We start from the raw sequence: 26,587 nt of genomic DNA, 5'->3' as shown, positions 1-26,587 counted from the left end.
TACTCCCCACACCTCCCCTTTGCATTTAACGTCAAAATACCATTTTATAAGACAAAGTATTTTCCTGCTCACCTCACAAAGTATTTGATTTTCATCTTAAAGGAACTAAGGAGCCTCTTGAAGACTAGATGGTGCAATTCAATGGGTCTATAATGATCTTTTCCTGTCAGAAATACAACCCACTGGCCACACACTGGTTGAATCAACATTGTGTCCACGCCATTTCGTTGCACCAACTTGGAATAGACGTTGAATTGACAATTGTACCAGGTTGGAAGCCTTTATTGACTTAATATTCTGCTTTAATCTCCTTTATGCAAATATCCCATACAATCCCTTTAGATTGTCCTGGGCTGAAGCTTTTTATATGTTAATGCTTCTGACTCATCTTTTTCCTCCTCTCTCTCTTCACTCTTTCTCTCAACTCTCTCTTCACCTTCTCTCTCTCTCTCTTCACTCTCTCTCTCTCTCTTTTTTATTTCACCTTTATCTCTCTCGCTCTCTATTTTCTTCCTCCCCTATGCATTGAACTATTCATCAGCGCTCTCTTTCTTTGCATTGTTTTTATTAGTTGAAGCCTGAAGGTCCCCTTTGTGAGGGCAGATGTATACTGAACAGGAATATAAACGCAACATGTAAAGTGTTGGTCCCATGTTTCATGAGCTGAAATAAAAGATCCCAGAAATGTTTCATTAACAAAAAAAAGCATATTTCTCTCAAATGTTGTGCACACATTTCTTTATCTCTGTTAGTATTTATCCTTTCCCAAGATAATCCATCCTCCTGGCAGGTATGGCATATCAAGAAGCTGATTAAACAGCATGATCATTACACAGGTGCACCTTGTGATGGGGACAAAAGGCCACTCTAAAATGTGCAGTTTTGTCTCACAACACAATGCCACAGATTTCTCAAGTTTCGAGACAGCGTGCAATTGGCTTGCTGACTGTAGGAATGTCCACCAGAGCTGTTGCCAGATAATTTAATGTTACCTTCTCTACCATAAGCTGCCTCCAACATTGTTTTAAAGAATTGGGCAGTACGTCTAACCGGCCTCACGACCGCAGACCACATGTAACCATGCCAGCCCAGAATCTCCACATCTGGCTTCTTTTCCTGCGAGATTGTCTGAGACCAGCCACCGGGAGAGCTGATGAAACTGAGGAGTATTTCTGTCTGTAATAAAGCCCATTCTGATTGGCTGGGCCTGGCTCCCTAGTGGGTGGGCCTATACCCTCCTATTCCCATGCATGGCTGCCCCACTGCCCTTTCATATGAAGTCCATAATTAAGGGCCTAATGAAATGATTTAAAATGACTGATTTCCTTCTGAAACTGAACTGTAACTGTAAATGTTTGTTTATGTTTTTGCTCAATATATAAATTCATGAGATTTTCCTTCCTGTAATAATTGTAGAATAATCTTGTATTTTTAAGTGTAGTATATGGATATATTATAAAGAGTTATCTTACTGTTTTATCTTCTCTCTGTGAAGTCCTCAGCTCAACATTCCACTTCTTCAATCTTTACAATATAATAGGTGTTGGATTGTCATCTGGTGGACAATTACAGTATTGACTCTAATCGTTCCTAAATTGGTCACCATCTAGTGGACAGTTACAGTGTTGACTCTAATCTTTCCTAAATTGGTCACCATCTAGTGGACAGTTACAGTGTTGACTTTAAGCTACCCTCAATTGGTCACCATCTAGTGGACAGTTACAGTATTGATTCTAATTTTCCCTCAGTTGGTCAGCCTAGGGGATATGAAGCCATCACTAGGGGGATATAGATAGCCATCACTAGGGGATATGAAGCCATCACTAGGGGGATCATAGGGGAAGCCATCACTAGGGGATATGATCATAGGGGATAAAGCCATCACTAGGGGGATATGAAGCCATCACTAGGGGGATATGAAGCCATCACTAGGGGGATATGAAGCCATCACTAGGGAGATATTAAGCCATCACTAGGGGGATATTAAGCCATCACTAGGGAGATATGAAGCCATCACTAGGGGGATATGAAGCCATCACTAGGGGGATATGAAGCCATCAGCCATAACTAGGGAGATATGAAGCCATCACTAGGGGGATATGAAGCCATCAGCCATAACTAGGGAGATATGAAGCCATCACTAGGGGGATATGAAGCCATCAGCCATAACTAGGGAGATATGAAGCCATCACTAGGGAGATATGAAGCCATCACTAGGGGGATATGAAGCCATCACTAGGGAGATATGAAGCCATCACTAGGGAGATATGAAGCCATCACTAGGGGGATATGAAGCCATCACTAGGGAGATATGAAGCCATCACTAGGGAGATATGAAGCCATCACTAGGGAGATATGAAGCCATCACCATCACTAGGGAGATATGAAGCCATCACTAGGGAGATATGAAGCCATCACTAGGGAGATATGAAGCCATCACTAGGGGATATGGCCATCACTAGGGGGATATGAAGCCATCACTAGGGGATATGAAGCCATCACTAGGGGGATATGAAGCCATCACTAGGGGATATTAAGCCATCACTAGGGGATATGAAGCCATCACTAGGGGATATGAAGCCATTACTAGGGGATATGAAGCCATCACTAGGGAGATATGAAGCCATCACTAGGGGGATATGAAGCCATCACTAGGGGGATATTAAGCCATTACTAGGGGATATGAAGCCATCACTAGGGAGATATGAAGCCATCACTAGGGAGATATGAAGCCATCACTAGGGGATATGAAGCCATCACTAGGGGATATGAAGCCATCACTAGGGGATATTAAGCCATCACTAGGGGATATGAAGCCATCACTAGGGGGATATGAAGCCATCACTAGGGAGATATGAAGCCATCACTAGGGGATATTATCACTAGGGGATATGCCATCACTAGGGGATATGAAGCCATCACTAGGGAGATATGAAGCCATCACTAGGGGGATATGAAGCCATCACTAGGGGAATATTAAGCCATCACTAGGGAGATATGAAGCCATCACTAGGGGGATATGAAGCCATCACTAGGGGGATATGAAGCCATCACTAGGGGATATGAAGCCATCACTAGGGGGATATGAAGCCATCACTAGGGAGATATGAAGCCATCACTAGGGGATATGATATGAATTAAGCCATCACTAGGGAGATATGAAGCCATCACTAGGGGGATATAGGGGATATGAAGCCATCACTAGGGGATATGAAGCCATCACTAGGGGGATATGAAGCCATCACTAGGGGGAAGCTATCATAGGGAGATATGAAGCCATCACTAGGGGATATGAAGCCATCACTAGGGGATATGAAGCCATCACTAGGGGAATATTAAGCCATCACTAGGGAGATATGAAGCCATCACTAGGGGATATATCACTAAGATATGAAGCCATCACTAGGGGGATATTAAGCCATCACTAGGGAGATATGAAGCCATCACTAGGGAGATATGAAGCCATCACTAGGGAGATATGAAGCCATCACTAGGGGAATATTAAGCCATCACTAGGGAGATATGAAGCCATCACTAGGGGGATATGAAGCCATCACTAGGGAGATATGAAGCCATCACTAGGGAGATATGAAGCCATCACTAGGGGCCATCACTAGGGAGATATGCCATCACTAGGGGGATATGAAGCCATCACTAGGGGGATATGAAGCCATCACTTAAGCCATCACTAGGGGATATGAAGCCACTAGGGGGATATGAAGCCATTACTAGGGGGATATGAAGCCATTACTAGGGGGATATGAAGCCATCACTAGGGAGATATGAAGCTATCACTAGGGGGATATGAAGCCATCACTAGGGGAATATTAAGCCATCACTAGGGAGATATGATAGCCATCACTAGGGGATATGAAGCCATCACTAGGGAGATATGAAGCCATCACTAGGGGGATATGAAGCCATCACTAGGGGAATATTAAGCCATCACTAGGGAGATATGAAGCCATCACTAGGGAGATATGAAGCCATCACTAGGGGATATGAAGCCATCACTAGGGGAATATTAAGCCATCACTAGGGAGATATGAAGCTATCACTAGGGGGATATGAAGCCATTACTAGGGGGATATGAAGCCATCACTAGGGAGATATGAAGCCATCACTAGGGGGATATGAAGCCATCACTAGGGGAATATTAAGCCATCACTAGGGAGATATGAAGCTATCACTAGGGGATATGAAGCTATCACTAGGGGGATATGAAGCCATCACCATCACTAGGGGATATGAAGCCATCACTAGGGGAATATTAAGCCATCAATAGGGGGATATGAAGCCATCACTTGTTGCTTCATTTGACCCTCTTCACAAGGGTGACTTCATTCACAAATAGTTCACGCCAAATCTCTAAAGTCTGATTCATTCAATCAAGTGAAACACACACACACCCTTTCCAAAACAAACTATACAGATTGAGACACACTGGTTGCCAAGCCTGGATGACATGAGAATAATTTGTGGTGGTGTTTGGTGTGTTCTGAGTCTGCACACAGTGTTCACACAAGCTCTCCTGGTGATAGTTTAATAAGGCCTGTGTTACTGTAACAATAACAATGCAGGGACGCTTTTCTCATCATTTCATGTAGACCTACATTGCTACTCCATGGATTCCCGTAGCTGAAGCCCATGGGTAGGCAACCCTGGTCCTGGAGTGCAGCTGTCGCTTCAAGTTTTTCATTTAACCGACCAGGTGTGTTGAATTTAGGCAATCACTGATCTGATCAATTAGCTAAGTAGCTCCGTGTGATGCCTGGTTGGAACAGGGTTGACTACCCCTGCAGTAGCCAAACACCTACCTCACCAATGTCCTGATTTGAATATTATCACTATCACTTAACTTAACTTGAAAGTGTGTCGAACAAACAGCACTATGGGTCTCTAGACAAATGTGTGTACTGTATTTATGCACTGGAGTCATTTAAAGTGTGAACTTGGGGGGATCACGTGACCCTTGAACGAGATGGCCGCATGAACTAAGAGCTCCGCACAAGTAGTTTCCAATTCCTAATCTTACCTCCACTCCAAGTTCACACTCATTTAGCTTTAGTAAGAAAAAGTCATGGCGGCTACAAAAGGCGACACTACAGGTGACATTTTTACCCGGACTCGAGTATTAGCGAAGGAAAAAGCCTCCAAAACTAGCGCCATTAGCCAGGAGCAAGAGAACCCTCTCCCCCATGAGGCACAACGAATGCCAACCTCGCACTCTGTCGAAGACATCCTTTCTGAGTTGAGATCCCAACGTACAGAACTAAATACCAAATTAGATGCCATTAACTCTCAGCTCAGTGCGATAGGGGGCAAGGTGACAATCCTGGAAAACGCTTTGCCTGACATCAACAACAAGATAACCATAAACGCGGGGCGCCTGGACGAGGCAGAGGGGCGAATCCTATCCATGGAAAAGTTATTGACAGATGCCATGGAAACAATAGCATATGCTAAAAAGAAAATCGAGCATCTGGAAGAGAAAACAGAGGACCTGGAAAACAGGGGGCGAAGGAATAATTGTGTTCTATTCAATCTGGGTGAAAAAGAAGAGGGAAACATGCCACTGATCCGCTAGCTGCAAGACAAACTTCCCGAGTGGCTCCACCTGCCCACCGACAGGCCCGAGAGAGAGCTCACCGAGCACTGAGGCCCCACCAGCAGCCAGACAACCACCGCGCCCAATCACCATACGTTTCCTGAGATACACCGACAAGGAACGAGTCCTACAGGCGGCGAAAAACAACACCATCACAGTGGGAAATGCCAAACTCGCTTTATACCAGGACCTGTCAGCTGGAATACACCGAAAGCGCCGAGAATTTGACGAAGTGAAGAAATACTCCATTGACCGAGGCATCTTCAGGGGATTCAAATACCCAAACGAGCTCAGGATTCTTCACCAAGGAGCCTTGCGACACTTCAAAACTCCCGAAGAGGCAAAACGTTTTTTGAAAGACAATCCTGGCCAATGAGAAACAGACCACATACTAAATGCGATTAATGCCATTACTAAAGGAGGTAAGACGACATATAGCCGATATCCAGAGACCCACCCCCTAAATGTCATTATAGCCGTCCAATTTATATTTATTTTCCTTTAACTGAGAGGGATGGGCTGTATAGCCTAACCTAGGCCTAGTAATGTTTCAGCCTACTTTTATTTCCCTGTTCTTTTGTTGTTGCTATTATTACCTGGGGTTCCCTATGTCCCTTGGGGGAGGTATATGTAGGCTGGGCTAGTGATTTTATTTTTCTCCCTCTTTTACTGTGGTCTGGACGAGGGCAACTGTGTTATTTACTCAATGCGGGGTGGAGAGGATGAGGCATTTCTTTGGTGGGGAGAGGGAGACGTTGTGCGTTGCTGACTGTTCCCGGTTTTTGTTTTATTCGGAACACAGAATTGAGACTGAGCGGGGGGTAATAGAGCCAACGGGATGTGTCGAGTTGTTTGGGAACTCGGCTGGGGTGTTCAGAGATTATTATTTTATGTACACCATTTATTTTCCTTTTATGTGAACGCAGCTGTAATTACTATCCACTTTTACCCAGCGATGACTTGCACTAAAGTTCGATTACTGCTCGATGACGATGACTAGTACCTTAAATCTATTGACATGGAACTGCCATGGTCTAGGGCATGCAATGAAATGAAAAAAGATACTATGTGCTCTAAAAAAGGAAAAAGCAGACATCGCGCTATTACAAGAGACACACCTCTGTGATGCTGAACATGCCAAACTCTGCAGAGCTTGGGTGGGACAGGTGTATTTCTCATCTTTCAAATCAAACAGTAGAGGCACAGCCATACTTATCCATAAAAATGTTCCATTCATAATAGACAAAAACATATCTGATCTGGAGTGGAGATTTATTTTGATAACTGGGTCACTATATGGTCAACCAATTACTATATTAAACATATACACCCCTAACACAGATACTCCTGCCTTCATGTAAAAAAGTATAACCCTGTTCAATGAGCATTGTGTCTCCTTTGGTGTGGTGGCCGGAGATTTTAATTGTACCCTTAACCCAACCCTAGACAAATCATCTCAAGTCCCCACAACAAATCCTAGATCTGCAAAGATGTTGAACTCTCTTACTAAAGAGATGGGACTGATAGATATCTGGAGAGAGACTAATAGCTCATCTATGGACTATACAATGACGAGTTCCATACATTGGTAACTACATGGATAGACAACTACACACAAGACAATAAAGATTCTCCTGTTTCTCCGGCCACAATGTGGGATGCTGCTAAAGCCACACTAAGAGGTCATCTAATTGCATATGCTTCCTCTAAGAAAAAAGCAATGGAAGCACACAGGCTAGATCTTGAGAGGGAGCTGGAATGCTGTGATAAAATACATAAACAATCCCTAGACAGCACCTCCTGGAGTCATCTTAAAGCAGCCAAAGCCAAACTGAATTTGGACTACACTTGGGAGATAAAAAAAGTTTTCTTTACTAAACAGAAATACCATGAGTATAGCAATAGGCCCAGTAGATTGCTTGCTTACCAATGAAAAAAGGAGCAGTCAGAGCGTACAATCATGGCTATCCGAACAGCAGAGGACGAGATCACATATGACCCAAAAAAAGATCAATTTAACTTTTCATGATTTTTACTGCATTTTTACTATATACCTCAGAGAAAACACACGGAGGCAGAACTCCACTCTTTCCTAGAGGGAATCTCGCTACCTAAACTATCAGAGACCGACCAGGAAGATCTCAACTCCCCCTTCACTCCTGAGGAGATCCTGGAGGCAATTACCTCCAGTCCCCAGGCCCAGATGGATTCCCCAGAGAGTTCTACAAAGCTTTTTGGCCCCAGCTCAGCCCTATCTTCATGCCAATGCTGGAGGATTTTTGCAAAAACGGAGCTCTCTCAGACTCAATGCACACAGCTCGCATTACAGTGTTGCTAAAAAAGGACAAGGACCCCCTATCCTGCTCGTCCTTCCGGCCCATAAGCTTGTTGGATTTCGACTATAAAATAATTACCAAATTGCTCGCCAAAAGACTAAACACTCTTCTTCCCAAAATAATAAAAGCGGACCAAACTGGATTTATTAGAGACAGATACTCTTCTGATAACATTCGCCGTCTTTTTGATATTATTGATCAAGTAAACGCACAAAAGACCCCTGTCCTGCTGGCTTCACTGGATGCTGAGAAGGAGTTTGACAGGATGGAGGGGAGCTTTCTGTTTTCAGTCTTAGAAAAGTTCAATATGGGCCCAAATGTTATTAAATGGATCAAATCACTATACTCTCATCCAAATGCCATGGTGACTACTAATGGACTGAACTCTGACAGATTCCCTCTGGAACGGGGCACAAGACAGGGGTGCTCGCTGTCCCCGTTGCTCTACTTGTTGGGGGCGGAGCCTCTGGCAGAGCTGATAAGGAGCAATCCAAGTATTATGGGTATTTCTGCAGGCGGCCTGCAGCACAAGTTCTCGCTTTACGCAGATGATGTCTTGCTCTACATATCCAACCCTGAGAAATCCCTCCCTCTCATTTTAGACACAATTGCTCAGTATGGCAAGTTTTCAGGTTATAAGATCAATTTTAACAAATCCACTGTCTGCCCTCTCAATATTACACTCACCAGCTCTATGAAGACACTTTGTCCTTTCTAATGGAAAACACAGGGGTTTCAATACTTCGGGATCTTCATAACACCAGATCTGAATAGCCTTTTTAAGGAAAATTATCTTCCACTCCTGGATCGAATCAAGAACGATCTCCAAACCTGGATCTCCCTCCCAGTTAGCTTAGTAGGAAGAATTAGTGTAATCCGTATGAACGTCCTAGACTGAACTACTTATTTCAGATGCTCCCATGCTATCTCCCAGTTTCCTTCTTCAAAACAACTAACCAAAGCATCACCAAATTTATATGGGGCAATAAAAAACCTAGGATCAAGTTTTCCACTTTATCAAAACCTGAATCTAAAGGTGGTCTTGCCCTTCCCTCCCTTCAGTTGTACTACTGGTCTGCCCAAATCCGCAACATGCTAACATGGATCACAAACAGACAAGAGTCAACGTGGATTCAGATAGAAGCCCAATCCTGTGGTTCATTGCCCTTAAGCTCAATTATATTCATTAATAACTTTAGTGAAGTGGGCAACATAGCCAAAACCTTTGCGATTTACAGCACCCTACTAGGTTGGAGGTACTGTAAGAAATACCTGGGCATTTCCTCCCAAATATGTTCTCACTCGCCTATAGTAGGCAACCCAGACTTGCCAAAAGCCTTGAGGGATGCCAACTTTAATCTTTGGCATACTCTAGGAATCAGGATGTTTTCAGACCTATTTCATCAGAAAACCACTACACTGAAATCCTTTCAAGAGCCCTGCAGTGAATTCGATGTGCAGAGATCACATTTTTTTTTTAATATCTTCAAATTAGACATGTAATTTCCTCATTTACCTCCAAGAGGAGGTTTACAACTCAGTTGAATGAAGTTGAACCCTTCTTGTCACAGCACAATCCATTAAAGGCAAAATATCTTACATCTATAGACTCCTTTCTGAGAAAGGAAGCTCCTCCTTTACTCCTTTGAAAATAATCTGGGAAAAGGACCTTGGTCTGACTATCAGTGATGAGTTATGGGCGGAGGCTTTGAGACTCCATAGAATGTAAACAGATATGTCTCCTAACTGTAAAAGATGTACCTCTGAAAGTGAAATCTATATGCATGTATTTTGGAGCTGTAGGGAGATTGTCAAATTCTGGCAATCTGTACATACTGCTGCACAGAAAATACTAGAGGTACAGTTTGATATGACCCCGTGTATCTATCTTCTTAATGCCCAGCAGGACTTTGTTCTTGATCCTGACAGAGAAAATTTGCTTATGACTATTACATACTTTGCTAAGAAATGTATTCTTCTATTGTGGGCCTCTAATACCCCCCCTACATTTACATTTACATTTACATTTAAGTCATTTAGCAGACGCTCTTATCCAGAGCGACTTACAAATTTAAAATGTGGATTGACCAGATTGTTGACTTTCTTCCTCTTGAAAAGCTCACTTATGACCTCCGCAAGAGACAGCCCAAGTTTGATAGACTCTGGTCTCCACTATTCAACTATATTTCAAACTGGACAGAGTGAACGGGGTGACTCGGGAAATGCGTAGATACATGCTGTTTAAGGTACTGTAAAACCTAAAAACGAATTATTGGCTCATCGTCTCAGCGAATGCTTGAAATAGCTGATAAGAACCTTAATAGTGCTGCTTCAAGTGTTATATGTTTTTAATTTTTTAAAATTATTTTTATTATTTTTGTGTGTTTTTATTTTAATTTAGTTTTTGAGTACGTGTGCGTATGTATGTATGTATGTATGTATGTATGTATGTATGTATGTATGTATGTATGTATGTATGTATGTATGTATGTATGTATGTATGTATGTATGTATGTATGTATGTATGTATGTATGTACCAAGGAAAATATATAGATTAAGAAAAATAAATGCTTTTATATCATTCATTTTAATTGTATTTTTATTTTTTCAAATGTATTATTATTTTGACTTTTTATTTTTTTTAAAGCCTGTCACATCTGTGAATGTGGAATGTGTTTTGTTGGTTGATTGAAAAACAAGAAAACTTAATAAAACTTTAAATTGAAAAAAAAATAAAGTATGAACTTGGAGTCCAGTTCCAAGTTTGGCTTTGGCACATACCTCTCAGTAACACAGGGTTTCATTCTAGAACTAAAACGATGAGGAGGAGAGAGTCGAGCACTGTGACTGTCTGTGGCAGGAGAGTAAGGAGCATAGCAGGGTCTACGAGCCAAATGGGTGAAAGAGCAGCTTTCTGACAACAACCCCAGCATGGTCACTAGAATGAGGACATAGAAAAAGTCAGCTTCTGCTCCATCCTTCTACTTCTCCTCTTCAGGCCTGAAGTCTAGCAGGAGTCTTTAGTTTGATTCCTACACCTCCTCTTCAGGCCTGAAGTCTAGCAGGAGTCTATAGTTTGATTCCTACACCTCCTCTTCAGGCCTGAAGTCTAGCAGGAGTCTTTAGTTTGATTCCTACACCTCCTCTTCAGTCCTGAAGTCTAGCAGGAGTCTTTAGTTTGATTCCTACACCTCCTCTTCAGTGCTGAAGTCTAACAGGAGTCTTTAGTTTGATTCCTACCCCTCCTCGTCAGGCCTGAAGTCTAGCAGGAGTCTTTAGTTTGATTCCTACACCTCCTCTTCAGTCCTGAAGTCTAGCAGGGGTCTTTAGTTTGATTCTTACACCTCCTCTTCAGTCCTGAAGTCTAGCAGGAGTCTTTAGTTTGATTCCTACACCTCCTCTTCAGTCCTGAAGTCTAGCAGGAGTCTTTAGTTTGATTCCTACACCTCCTCTTCAGTCCTGAAGTCTAGCAGGAGTCTTTAGTTTGATTCCTACACCTCCTCTTCAGTCCTGAAGTCTAGCAGGAGTCTTTAGTTTGATTCCTACACCTCCTCTTCAGTCCTGAAGTCAAACAGGGGTCTTTAGTTTGATTCCTACACCTCCTCTTCAGTCCTGAAGTCTAGCAGGAGTCTTTAGTTTGATTCCCACACCTCCTCTTCAGTCCTGAAGTCTAGCAGGAGTCTTTAGTTTGATTCCTACACCTCCTCTTCAGTCCTGAAGTCTAGCAGGAGTCTTTAGTTTGATTCCTACACCTCCTCTTCAGTCCTGAAGTCTAGCAGGGGTCTTTAGTTTGATTCCTACACCTCCTCTTCAGTCCTGAAGTCTAGCAGGGTCTTTAGTTTGATTCCTACACCTCTTCTTCAGTCCTGAAGTCTAGCAGGGTCTTTAGTTTGATTCCTACACCTCCTCTTCAGTCCTGAAGTCTAGCAGGGTCTTTAGTTTGATTCCTACACCTCCTCTTCAGTCCTGAAGTCTAGCAGGGGTCTTTAGTTTGATTCCTACACCTCCTCTTCAGTCCTGAAGTCTAGCAGGGTCTTTAGTTTGATTCCTACACCTCCTCTTCAGTCCTGAAGTCTAGCAGGGGTCTTTAGTTTGATTCCTACACCTCCTCTTCAGTCCTGAAGTCTAGCAGGGGTCTTTAGTTTGATTCCTACACCTCCTCTTCAGTCCTGAAGTCTAGCAGGGGTCTTTAGTTTGATTCCTACACCTCCTCTTCAGTCCTGAAGTCTAGCAGGGGTCTTTAGTTTGATTCCTACACCTCCTCTTCAGTCCTGAAGTCTAGCAGGGTCTTTAGTTTGATTCCTACACCTCCTCTTCAGTCCTGAAGTCTAGCAGGGGTCTTTAGTTTGATTCCTACACCTCCTCTTCAGTCCTGAAGTCTAGCAGGGGTCTTTAGTTTGATTCCTACACCTCCTCTTCAGTCCTGAAGTCTAGCAGGGGTCTTTAGTTTGATTCCTACACCTCCTCTTCAGTCCTGAAGTCTAGCAGGGGTCTTTAGTTTGATTCCTACACCTCCTCTTCAGTCCTGAAGTCTAGCAGGGTCTTTAGTTTGATTCCTACACCTCCTCTTCAGTCCTGAAGTCTAGCAGGGGTCTTTAGTTTGATTCCTACACCTCCTCTTCAGTCCTGAAGTCTAGCAGGGTCTTTAGTTTGATTCCTACACCTCCTCTTCAGTCCTGAAGTCTAGCAGGGTCTTTAGTTTGATTCCTACACCTCCTCTTCAGTCCTGAAGTCTAGCAGGGGTCTTTAGTTTGATTCCTACACCTCCTCTTCAGTCCTGAAGTCTAGCAGGGGTCTTTAGTTTGATTCCTACACCTCCTCTTCAGTCCTGAAGTCTAGCAGGGGTCTTTAGTTTGATTCCTACACCTCCTCTTCAGTCCTGAAGTCTAGCAGGGGTCTTTAGTTTGATTCCTACACCTCCTCTTCAATCCTGAAGTCTAGCAGGGGTCTAGGGAAACACACACATTCTTTTTCATGTTCAAACACATTTTTGTTTGTGTTTTTCACAAGTAAATATGTAATCTGGCATGCCATAGTAAACAATGGTAGGCTACAAAATGTGTCTGCTCAGTGACATGATTCTATTGGGGTCTCCATTTTGTTCATGTCATGTCTAAATCGACTTTCTGGATGTCAATGTAATTTCCCGGTACTGTCTAACAAAAAAATAGAAAAAAGCTTGTTTTACCAAATCAGGGTAACTGAAAACCGAAAACGGTTTGTTCTTTTAAAGATGGCAGAGCGTGCCCTCAGAGTTGGCCCTCATTTCCCCAGAAAACCATCCTCCTTCCATACATTGAAACAACGTTTTATTTTCAATATGGGAGATGTTTACATTCCTATGAGGGAGAGCTGGATATGATTGCATGATTAAATGAAGATGAAATGAAGACACTGTACATAAAGAGTGTCTGAGAGCCCATCTCCTGCTCTCGGTAGATATCTGTCTGAATTACAGACTGTGGGGTCATTATATATGGACCAGGCATTCATTCAAGCCTGTGTTGTGGAAGGGTTTTCAAATCAGGACTATATTAATAGAACTGAATCTCATACCTCTCTCTCTCGCTCTCTCTCAAACACACACAACCCCATACTCTCTCTCTCTCACATTCCATTCGATCAGTCCCTCAGTATGGGAGGCACAGAGCCTGCCCAGAGTTGGACGTTCCAGTGTCCCCCCCCATTAAAGCACTCTAAACTCACATGCAGACAGGCAGACATGAGGAACAGCACTACATACAGCCAGCCATGAGGAGGAGGATACAACACAGATCACTCCACTGACTGACAATGTAGTCTACATCACACAACTGTGTAGTGTGGATCCCTGTCCTGGATCTGGACCAGCAACAACAACTAACAAGACAACTGGTGGTGAATTGGGATGAGTTCCACACTGACACTTGAGAGGACTACTCATCCATTCCTACTGATGGGAAGCGGCCATCTTTCTGGATCGACGGTCTACCTCCCAACCGTCTGATTGACGACAGGACTGGAAGACATGCTGTGAAGACAGACAGAAGACAGACAGAAGCCATAAAAGAGGACCGTTAGCCTGTGTTTCCTGCTGCCATGCCGTGGTACTTCCTGCCCTGCCCGCCCAGCTGCCACATGATCTGGCTGGTTCTGGCTGCCCTTCTGCTGCTACTGACGGGCTATGTGTCTGTGTCTCTGGAAGAGCTGCCCAGGGGCCCAGGGGACATAGCTGGCAGCGGGTCCATGAGCGCCAACACTAACGCTCGCCTGTACAACTCTATCCAGCACGGATCCTGCACATATACCTTCCTGCTACCAGATAACGCTGGGGGGAACAGGCCGTGCTTGACGGAGGCGGAGGGGGTCGGCAGCTCCAGCACCAGCCAGAGACAGGGCCAGTACCAGGGGAACACTCTACAGGGAGATGCCCCCCTGAAAAAGCCCAAGCTCCCAGGACTGGCCCCAGCTCTGGGGAACCAGAGGATCCAACACCTGGAGAACGTCATGGACAACTACACACAGTGGCTTCACAAAGTAAGAGCATGTTCTCCAAGCATACAGTATAGTTGATATAAAGATTAAAGCCTGACATTTCAGTCTAAACAGAGCTTTATCAGATATTTATACTCTAGAAGGAAATGCATGCCATGTCCCATGGCTGTACAGGTCAAAATGATCAGCTTTTTATCCGATTGAACTATGTGCTATTGCATTTATAACACATTAGCCATTGTTGTTATCAAACTTATATAGAGGTGGAACATCTGCCCAAAGCTAGAAAGTATACTGCATTTCATCACTTTAAAATCTATCTGTAGTGTTTTATACTGTATTAAATATCTAACTTTTTGAGCGATCTGACCAAATTCACATAGAAATGTGAGTTATAGATATGTCATTGTTGTTGAAAGCAAGTCTAAGAAGTGGTAGATCGGCAAACAATTAGAATTTTAGCAACCAGGAAATGGGTGAACGATTTCTGCACAGTGCATCTTTAAGTGCACATTATCAGCATTGAGTGTGTTTCAACCCCATGAACTATTTGGGCCGAGCCAAATGTGTCCTGCCATAATGAATATTATTATTATAGGACAACATTTGGCTCGGTCCCACCTGGATCCATCTCTTTCCTCTGTCTCTGTTTACTCAAGAGCAATAAGATATAAGATATCCCAGTACAATTCATCATTGCTTTACAGCCTATCTACATTTGACTCCCTATAGTACAGTATACAATAGATACTGTATATTTGGGGAGATCTGTTGTTTGGATTATTCCATTACACAGAACAGCTCTAAATGACATGAGCACCAACCCAACAGAAACAGAAACCTCAAGGATACTAATAAATCTCTCTCTTACCCCATAAGTGAGGAATGCACCATATCCCGCATTATTAATGAAAAACACTGTCATTTCAAAAGGACTGTTGTTCCAGTGTGTGTGGACCCAGGGACTATGTTGCAGCCCCAGGGATGAGAGATTGATGACAGGGACTTGTTTGACTGGGCCGTGGTAAAATGTGACAGACAGGCTGTGGCTCTTGGTCACTGGGTTGTGATGTTCTGAGTGTGTCCGGCTGGCCTGGCTGTCCTTAAGAAAACACTGTGTTGTCTGTCTGAACCCTCTCACACTATGTCACATTGGCCCAATCCAGGGCTGGGGAGTCAATTTCAAGGAATGGGCTCAGCGTTAGGCAGTGGTCTGTCTGTCTGTCTGTCTGTCTGTCTGTCTGTCTGTCTGTCTGTCTGTCTGTCTGTCTGTCTGTCTGTCTGTCTGTCTGTCTGTCTGTCTGTCTGTCTGTCTGTCTGTCTGTCTGTCTGTCTGTCTGTCTGTCTGTCTGTCTGTCTGTCTGTCTGTCTGTCTGTCTGTCTGTCTGTCTGTCTGTCTGTCTGTCTGTCTGTCTGTCTGTCTGTCTGTCTGTCTGTCTGTCTGTCTGTCTGTCTGTCTGTCTGTCTGTCTGTCTGTCTGTCTGTCTGTCTCTGTCTCTGTCTCTGTCTCTGTCTGTCTGTCTGTCTGTCTCTGTCTGTCTATGTGTTCCCTGACCCACCGGGACCTAGGCCAGCAGCATTCACATTCCAAGGAAAACCAGAGATGATTCTGTCAGGGAGAACAAGGCCACTTCAGTAGTAACAGACTGCCACTTCAGTATTACCAGTGCTGAGTTTGGTAATTGCATTTGGTATAATGTAATACAGGCTATGCTTAAGGGTGAGCACTTGGAACCCTGAATACATGCAGTGAATATAAAATGACAACCTATTCTTCATCTCACTGCACCATCAAATGTTTTTGATATGTGCATCTGAAAATGACCAGGAGAACAGTCGACAGTTCAGAAAGCAACAATAATATAGTTTTTATGTGGGGCCATGCTTTTCAGAGAACTTCAACCTCAGTGTATTTGTGGGATATCAGTTTCACTGTCTTCATAGATTCAGGAGTTCCTCTCCATGGCCATTCTTTGATTAAATGAACGCTATAGTGTGGTACTGAGGTCATGTGCTTTCCTCTTTGATTAAATGAACGCTATAGTGTGGTACTGAGGTCATGTGTTTTCCTCTTTGATTAAATAAACGCTATAGTGTGGTATTGAGGTAATGGGTTTTCCTCTTTGATTGATTAAACAAACGCTATAGTGTGGTACTGAGGTCATGTGTTTTCCTCTTTGATTAAATAAACGCTATAGTGTGGTATTGAGGTAATGGGTTTTCCTCTTTGATTGATTAAACAAACGCTATAGTGTGGTACTGAGGTAATGGGTTTTTCCCTTTGATTAAATGAACGCTATAGTGTGGTACTGAGGTAATGTGTTTTCCTCTTTGATTAAATTAACGCTATAGTGTGGTTCTTAGGTAATGTGTTTTCCTCTTTGATTAAATGAACGCTATAGTGTGGTACTGAGGTCCTCTTTGATTAAATGAACGCTATAGTGTGGTACTGAGGTAATGTGTTTTCCTCTTTGATTAAATGAACGCTATAGTGTGGTTCTTAGGTAATGTGTTTTCCCTTTGATTAAATGAATGCTATAGTGTGGTACTGAGGTAATGGGTTTTCCTCTTTGATTAAATAAACAAACGCTATAGTGTGGTACTGAGGTAATGTGTTTTTCCCTTTGATTAAATGAACGCTATAGTGTGGTACTGAGGTAATGTGTTTTTTCCTCTTTGATTAAATTAACGCTATAGTGTGGTTCTGAGGTAATGTTTTTTCCTCTTTGATTAAATGAACGCTATAGTGTGGTACTGAGGTAATGTGTCTTTCCTCTTTGATTAAATGAACGCTATAGTGTGGTACTGAGGTAATGTGTTTTCCTCTTTGATTAAATGAACGCTATAGTGTGGTTCTTAGGTAATGTGTTTTCCTCTTTGATTAAATGAACTCCTTCAAGACTGTTGGTAAAACATTCCTCTTTGGTTAAATGAATGCTAGAGTGTGCAAAGCATCATCAAGGTAATGTGTTTTTACTTTGATTAAATATAAAATATATTTGATTTGTTTAACACGTTTTTTTGATTAAATGAAGATTCTATTTGTGTTATTTCATAGTTTTGATGTAGAAAATAGTTTGATTAAATGAAAAATAGTTGAATGAGGTAATGTGTGTTTCCAAACGTTTGATTAAATGAATTTAATAGGTGCCCTGAGGTAATGTGTTTTTCCCCCTGATTAAATGAATGCTATAGTGTTTACTTAATGTGTTTTCCAGTTTGATTAAATGAATGCTATAGTGTGTTACTGAGGTAATGTGTTTTCCTTTTTGATTAAATGGCATGCTATAGTGTGTTACTAATGAGGTAATGTGTTTTCCTTCTTTGATTAAATGAATGCTATAGTGTGGTACAGGAAAAGCAGCCTGAATGATTCCATTAGCCGACTATTCAATTCCTTCATGAAGCTGGTTGACCACATAGCAGCAGAGATAAAAGTCTGACACTGCACTTTCAGTTGGTGTTACTTTGAAGAATCTTAAATATAAAATATTTTGTTTGTTTAGAAGGAATCTTTCAGTTAGTGTCATAGATTCTATTTTTTATCTGTCTGATGCAGAAAATCTTTCAAAAAGTGTCAAACCTAGAATGAGTAGGTTTCCTCTGTCTGTGCTGTTACTGGGAATCTTTCAGTAAGTGTCATAGAGACCCCTAATGTTTCCTCTGTCTGTGCAGAGGGAATCTTTCAGTAAGTGTCATAGAGACAGACCTTTCCTCTGTCTGTGCTGAAGGAATCTTTCAGTAAGTGTCATAGAGACTAGACCTTTCCTCTGTCTCTGCATTAACATTGGCATTTCCCTCTGTCTGTGCAGGCTTTCCTCTGTCTGTGCAGAAGGAATCTTTCAGTAATGTGTCATAGAGACCAGGCCTTTCTGTCTGTGCAGAAGGAATCTTTCAGTAAGTGTCATAGAGCAGGCCTTTCTGTCTGTGCAGAAGGAATCTTTCAGTAAGTGTCATAGAGACCAGGCCTTTCCTCTGTCTGTGCAGAAGGAATCTTTCAGTAAGTGTCATAGAGACCAGGCCTTTCCTCTGTCTGTGCAGAGGGAATCTTTCAGTAAGTGTCATAGAGACCAGGCCTTTCCTCTGTCTGTGCAGAAGGAATCTTTCAGTAAGTGTCATAGAGACCAGGCCTTTCCTCTGTCTGTGCAGAAGGAATCTTTCAGTAAGTGTCATAGAGACCAGGCCTTTCTGTCTGTGCAGAAGGAATCTTTCAGTAAGTGTCATAGAGACCAGGCCTTTCCTCTGTCTGTGCAGAAGGAATCTTTCAGTAAGTGTCATAGAGACCAGGCCTTTCCTCTGTCTGTGCAGAAGGAATCTTTCAGTAAGTGTCATAGAGACCAGGCCTTTCCTCTGTCTGTGCAGAAGGAATCTTTCAGTAAGTGTCATAAAGACCAGGCCTTTCCTCTGTCTGTGCAGAGGAATCTTTCAGTAAGTGTCATAGAGACCAGGCCTTTCCTCTGTCTGTGCAGAAGGAATCTTTCAGTAAGTGTCATAGAGACCAGGCCTTTCCTCTGTCTGTGCAGAAGGAATCTTTCAGTAAGTGTCATAGAGACCAGGCCTTTCCTCTGTCTGTGCAGAGGAAATCTAGCCACAAAGTAGACATTCTTAAGTTGAAAATCTTAAAAATCTGATCTGTTACGTTAAGTCAGGGATAAAGTGAGACATGAAATTCTAACTTTGCAATGTAAATATTTCATATACGATTATTGTGACTACTTAACTGTAATTTCCAAAATGTACATTTTTGAAAATACATAGTTTAAAAAGCTGTCCAATGCTAAAGTGATTCACATGAACTGAAAAGGCCATGGCGTGAAAGCCGGGGTAACAGGAAAACTCTAAACTTCAATGAATCACTGAATGACCCTGAGCTATCACAAAGCACATTGCTGGGAAAGACCTCTCCTCATTGTAATCATCATCAGGACAGTGAACTTCAGATAGATAATGTCATTGGCAGCTGAGCCCTGTCCACATGATACATCTGTGGCAGAAAACATACAGATGCAGTCCCATGACTGATCTCTCCTGGTTGACTAGAAGGAAATGACTGAACTCAACAACCCTGAAAGATCCCTCACTAAGTAGCTGACCAGGGCCAAGGAAATCCTTAGACAGGACCATATCCAAAACATATCCAATATTTTTTCTTCCCTGGATATAATTAGGTTATTTATGGTTGGTTCCTTGGAAGTTGTGGGAACGTATGTTTTTGGTTTCACATTGGTTGTGGGAACGAAGCCATACGTTTCCTGACTGGTAAAACAACGTTTTCAAACGTTCTGAGAACAGAAGATTTTGTCTCTGTTCTGGGAACTTTTATTTTTAGGTTGCAGAGAGGTTCTGGAAATGGATATTATAGGTTATTTTGAGGTTTTTTAATAACTTCCTTAAAACATTCACCATTTTTCAGTAAGGCTTTTAATAACACTACTAGCTTATTTGGGGTTTACCTTTTTGAACTGCAAGCACAGATAAACCAGTTGGTTGTTTAGCAACAAAACCAATGTGTGTACAAATATGGGGTAAAACAGACAGGGTTGGCTTAGATTGTTGACAACATGTAAACTATAATTTGTCTTCAAATGTTTATTGAAAACATAAATACATTTTCACAACGAGCACAATTACATTATTACAGTTGTTGGTTAGCTAGCTATCGAATTTTAGCCATATAAGTATTGACATGAAATCAGTCAAAACACAACATGGTTTCAAGAACAAGATAAATCTACGATTGCCCACATGGCAGATTCTTTGTCATTGTTGCTCACTATCTGATGTTTCAGAATCATAACAAAGCACATTTTCATGACGTTGTCAGACAACTCATCTATCGGACACTAATCCTATAAATTTGTTGGCATTAATCATCCAAACACATTTCTTCTTTATTGTGACATGGCATCATCTTCTGTCGTCTATCCATGGAATTAGTCCACTGCGCCACCAGTATGGAGCTAGACGGGACTAATAACAACGCATTCACAGTTGTTCTTTTTGTCTATTCAAACAGACCCCATTTTAAAAGGAAACAAACACTCATTAAGATCGAACACTTAACAAGACAGAGGATAGAGTTTTGTTGATGCTGAGAATGGAACGCTTTTATGGGAACGCTTTCTTAATGTTCTGAGAACGGGGTGTATGTTTTTAAATAACATTTTTAGAACATTCTCTGAACATTACAAAAGTTTTCTTGTGTTTTTTATGGAAAGTTTTCTTGTGTTTTTTATGGAAAGTTTTCTTGTGTTTTTTATGGAAAGTTTTCTTGTGTTTTTTTATGGAAAGTTTTCTTCAAGTTCTTGGAACAATTTGAGAACATGACTTTAAATAGAACCAAGAGGAAACGTGTGGGAAACGTTATGCTGAAGTGCTGAAATTCCCCCAGAAGGAAGTTGTTTCATAACGTTCTCTGAACTATGTGAGAACATGTTCAATGTTAAGCCAGTTGGAGAACGTTCCTAGGACATGAAATGTGAGTGTGCAGAACACCCGGATTCTGGCGAGAGAGGTAAAGCCCTAAACATCCCTTCATACCTCCTCTGTGTTTGTGTGTCAGATTGAGAGATATGTGAAGGACAGTCTGAATGTGGAGATGGCTCAGCTGCAGCAGAGTGCTGTCCACAATCACACAGTTGCCATCTTGAATCTAGGCACCAACCTCCTGACCCAGACTGCCCAGCACACACGGAAGCTGACAGACGTAGAGATCCAGGTGCAGTATGAATCATATACAAATATCCCTCTCCAAAGAACATTCAAGTGCATGTTATATCAGTAACACTTACTATTAATCATGTAGCCTACTCAGCAATTATCCTAATTAGATTGGATGAATAGGCCTATGAAGTACATTAAAATACATGGTGCCACTTTTAGCCTATATAGATACACTCCATACACTTGACTGGGTGAATATGAATGATATTAACAGCTTCCTGATGGACAGGTGTTGAATCAGACCTCCAGGCTGGAGATTCAGCTCCTGGAGAACTCTCTGTCCACCAACAAACTGGAGACCCAGCTCCTCCACCAATCTACAGAGATCAGCAAGCTGCACGACAAGAACAGGTCAAATCAACATGAATGATTTTCTTCCCATGAAAAGTTCTGTCTTGATTTATTGGCTGACTGACTGATCGACTGATCAACTGATTTTCAAATCACTTGTATTGATCAGGCTCTTAGAGCAGAAGATGCAGGAGCTGGAGTCTGGGCACCATGAGGAGCTGGTCACCTTCCAGGAGGAGAGGTCCAGCCTGCAGCAGCTGGTAGCCAGACAGAGCAGTGTGATCACAGAGCTGCAGACCCATCTGGACCAGGCCACTGGCAACAACAGTATCCTGCTTAGCCAACAACAGCAGCTCACTGAGACCGTCAACAGTCTGCTGAAACTCTGCTCTAAGGACAGAGGGTCTGGAGGTACTGGATGGATACTGGGGCCAATGTTTCCTGTTACAGAAAGTATAAATGAAATACTCTGGGGTATGAATATCATAATTAATAATATATAATAATAATATATGCATTTAGATAGTTACAGTCATATTTCTAGCATAGATAGTAATTATTAGCATAGATAGTAATTATTTGCAGGAAGAATGAGTTGGCTTTAAAAACTCTAGGTAGGGTTAAATACAACAGAGGTACTGGAGGATATATTGTGCCAAATGTTCACAGGTTCAGACAAGATATTCTCTGGGCACAGATAAAACCTATAACTGGACCAAGAAGGCTGGACTAACCCAGTGGGCACCGGCTGACGTCCATGGATGTTGAAAATACCTGTTCTAATAGGAACTGACCCAGTCTGGGCTGTTGATTACATATTAACCTGTTCTAATAGGAACTGACCCAGTCTGGGCTGCTGATTACATATTAACCTGTTCTAATAGGAACTGACCCAGTCTGGGCTGTTGATTACATATTAACCTGTTCTAATAGGACCTGACCCAGTCTGGGCTGTTGATTACGTAATAACCAGGTTCTAATAGGAACTGACCCAGTCTGGGCTGTTGATTACATAAGAACCTGCCCTAATAGGAACTGACCCAGTCTGGGCTGTTGATTACATATTAACCTGTTCTAATAGGAACTGACCCAGTCTGGGCTGTTGATTACATATTAACCTGTTCTAATAAGAACTGACCCAGTCTGGGCTGTTGATTACATAAGAACCTGTTCTAATAGGACCTGACCCAGTCTGGGCTGTTGATTACATAAGAACCTGTTCTAATAGGAACTGACCCAGTCTGGGCTGTTGATTACATAAGAACCTGTTCTAATAGGAACTGACCCAGTCTGGGCTGTTGATTACATATTAACCTGTTCTAATAGGAACTGACCCAGTCTGGGCTGTTGATTACATATTAACCTGTTCTAATAAGAACTGACCCAGTCTGGGCTGTTGATTACATAAGAACCTGTTCTAATAGGACCTGACCCAGTCTGGGCTGTTGATTACATAAGAACCTGTTCTAATAGGACCTGACCCAGTCTGGGCTGTTGATTACATAAGAACCTGTTCTAATAGGAACTGACCCAGTCTGGGCTGTTGATTACATAAGAACCTGTTCTAATAGGAACTGACCCAGTCTGGGCTGTTGATTACATAAGAACCTGTTCTAATAGGACCTGACCCAGTCTGGACTGTTGATTACATAAGAACCTGTTCTAATAGGAACTGACCGAGTCTGGGCTGTTGATTACATAAGAACCTGTTCTAATAGGAACTGACCCAGTCTGGGCTGTTGATTTACATAAGAACCTGTTCTAATAGGACCTGACCCAGTCTGGGCTGTTGATTACATAAGAACCTGTTCTAATAGGAACTGACCCAGTCTGGGCTGTTGATTACATAAGAACCTGTTCTAATAGGACCTGAGCCAGTCTGGGCTGTTGATTACATAAGAACCTGTTCTAATAGGACCTGACCGAGTCTGGGCTGTTGATTACATAAGAACCTGTTCTAATAGGACCTGACCCAGTCTGGGCTGTTGATTACATAAGAACCTGTTCTAATAGGACCTGACCCAGTCTGGGCTGTTGATTACATAAGAACCTGTTCTAATAGGAACTGACCCAGTCTGGGCTGTTGATGACATAAGAACCTGTTCTAATAGGACCTGACCCAGTCTGGACTGTTGATTACATAAGAACCTGTTCTAATAGGACCTGACCCAGTCTGGGCTGTTGATGACATAAGAACCTGTTCTAATAGGACCTGACCCAGTCTGGACTGTTGATTACATAAGATTGGGTTCATACGTAGAATGTATGCACACATGACTGTAAGTCGCTTTGGATAAAAGCGTCTGCTAAATGGCATATATTATTATTATATATTATATATATAACCTGTTCTAATAGGACCTGAGCCAGTCTGGGCTGTTGATTACATAAGAACTTGTTCTAATAGGACCTGACCCAGTCTGGGCTGTTGATTACATAAGAACCTGTTCTAATAGGACCTGACCCAGTCTGGACTGTTGATTACATAAGATTGGGTTCATACTGTATGCACCAGTCTGGGCTAAAAGTTGAAATTATATATTATTATTATTATATATTATATATATAACCTGTTCTAATAACCTGAGCCAGTTCTGTTGATTACATAAGAACCTGTTCTAATAGGACCTGACCCAGTCTGGGCTGTTGATTACATAAGAACCTGTTCTAATAGGACCTGACCCAGTCTGGGCTGTTGATTACATAAGAACCTGTTCTAATAGGACCTGACCCAGTCTGGGCTGTTGATTACATAAGAACCTGTTCTAATAGGACCTGACCCAGTCTGGGCTGTTGATTACATAAGAACCTGTTCTAATAGGACCTGACCCAGTCTGGGCTGTTGATTACATAAGAACCTGTTCTAATAGGACCTGACCCAGTCTGGGCTGTTGATTACATATTACCCTGTTCTAATAGGACCTGACCCAGTCTGGGCTGTTGATTACATATTAACCTGTTCTAATAGGAACCGACCCAGTCTGGGCTGTTGATTACATATTAACCTGTTCTAATAGGACCTGACCCAGTCTGGGCTGTTGATTACATATTAACCTGTTCTAATAGGAACCGACCCAGTCTGGGCTGTTGATTACATATTAACCTGTTCTAATAGGACCTGACCCAGTCTGGGCTGTTGATTACATATTAACCTGTTCTAATAGGACCTGACCCAGTCTGGGCTGTTGATTACATATTAACCTGTTCTAATAGGAACTGACCCAGTCTGGGCTGTTGATTACATAAGAACCTGTTCTAATAGGACCTGACCCAGTCTGGGCTGTTGATTACATAAGAACCTGTTCTAATAGGACCTGACCCAGTCTGGACTGTTGATTACATAAGAACCTGTTGTAATAGGACCTGACCCAGTCTGGACTGTTGATTACATAAGAACCTGTTCTAATAGGACCTGACCCAGTCTGGACTGTTGATTACATAAGAACCTGTTCTAGATTAGTCTGGGCTGTTGATTACATAAGAACCTGTTCTAATAGGAACTGACCGAGTCTGGGCTGTTGATTACATAAGAACCTGTTCTAATAGGACCTGACCCAGTCTGGGCTGTTGATTACATAAGAACCTGTTCTAGTAGGACCTGACCCAGTCTGGGCTGTTGATTACATAAGAACCTGTTCTAGTAGGACCTGACCCAGTCTGGACTGTTGATTACATAAGAACCTGTTCTAATAGGACCTGACCCAGTCTGGACTGTTGATTACATAAGAACCTGTTCTAATAGGACCTGACCCAGTCTGGACTGTTGATTACATAAGAACCTGTTCTAGTAGGACCTGACCCAGTCTGGGCTGTTGATGACATAAGAACCTGTTCTAATAGGACCTGACCCAGTCTGGACTGTTGATTACATAAGAACCTGTTCTAATAGGACCTGACCCAGTCTGGACTGTTGATGACATAAGAACCTGTTCTAATAGGACCTGACCCAGTCTGGACTGTTGATTACATAAGAACCTGTTCTAATAGGACCTGACCCAGTCTGGACTGTTGATGACATAAGAACCTGTTCTAATAGGACCTGACCCAGTCTGGACTGTTGATGACATAAGAACCTGTTCTAATAGGACCTGACCCAGTCTGGACTGTTGATTACATAAGAACCTGTTCTAATAGGACCTGACCCAGTCTGGACTGTTGATGACATAAGAACCTGTTCTAATAGGACCTGACCCAGTCTGGACTGTTGATTACATAAGAACCTGTTCTAATAGGACCTGACCCAGTCTGGACTGTTGATGACATAAGAACCTGTTCTAATAGGACCTGACCCAGTCTGGGCTGTTGATGACATAAGAACCTGTTCTAATAGGACCTGGCCCAGTCTGGACTGTTGATGACATAAGAACCTGTTCTAATAGGACCTGACCCAGTCTAGGCTGTTGATTACAAAGGATTTTGGATGCATTCAAGTTGTAGCCTAGCTGATAATGTGTTTGCTCTGGTTTCATTATGTATTTAAACAGTGGTGGCAAACAGCAACCTTGCCTTTAAGCAGAGAGATTCATCTCATGAGGAGAGAAAGTATCGGGACTGCTCTGAAGTCTTTCATTCTGGCTTCAACAACAGTGGATTATATACTATTCACATCAACACACAGGAGACCAAAAAGGTATGGAAAAGTTGATATATTATCTTCAATAAATATTAGAGGGGGAAAAGAGATGTAAATTCTATTAGCAGAATGTGTAATATAGAGGCATATATTAGATGATATATGCAGGCCTGGCTTTACCTCTGCATGGAAACAGCAAAAACAGACATGAACAATTAAATGGCTGCACTTTTTGACTGTAACCTACTTTAGTTTACGTGCAAGTGGCTGCCATTATTATACGGTACTCTAAAGCCACTTGCCAAAAGATTCAACAGCAATATCCCAGGAATATGTCAGGTATTGGCTGGCTGGCTGGGTGATATGCTGGTGCTGGAAATACTCTTGGCTGGCCTCTTCAGCACAGCTACACAGCAGATGTCCTCCTCCTCAGTTAGTGTCCTGCCAAGCCGCAGATGGCTGACTGGCAACAGTGTGTTCCTGTCCATTATCAGCTGTGCTGCTGTCAGTATCCATGGTTACACTAAGCTACGTCCCTGGGCTTAGGACACATTCTGTCATTGTGGCCTCTGACCATGGTA

The 26,587-nt window shown here is 42.4% G+C and overlaps 1 pseudogene; it reads left to right on the top strand.

Annotated features, from left to right (window-relative positions):
- Positions 1 to 13,658: 13,658 nt before the first annotated feature.
- The window catches only part of LOC124021695, a 29,109-nt pseudogene continuing 16,180 nt past the window's right edge, over positions 13,659 to 26,587 (top strand).

Source organism: Oncorhynchus gorbuscha, unplaced genomic scaffold, assembly GCF_021184085.1.
Source record: "Oncorhynchus gorbuscha isolate QuinsamMale2020 ecotype Even-year unplaced genomic scaffold, OgorEven_v1.0 Un_scaffold_1171, whole genome shotgun sequence".
NCBI classification, from domain to species: domain Eukaryota; kingdom Metazoa; phylum Chordata; class Actinopteri; order Salmoniformes; family Salmonidae; genus Oncorhynchus; species Oncorhynchus gorbuscha.
The sequence above is the reverse complement of the archived record's forward strand: the minus strand, read 5'-3'. Positions and strand labels throughout refer to the sequence as shown.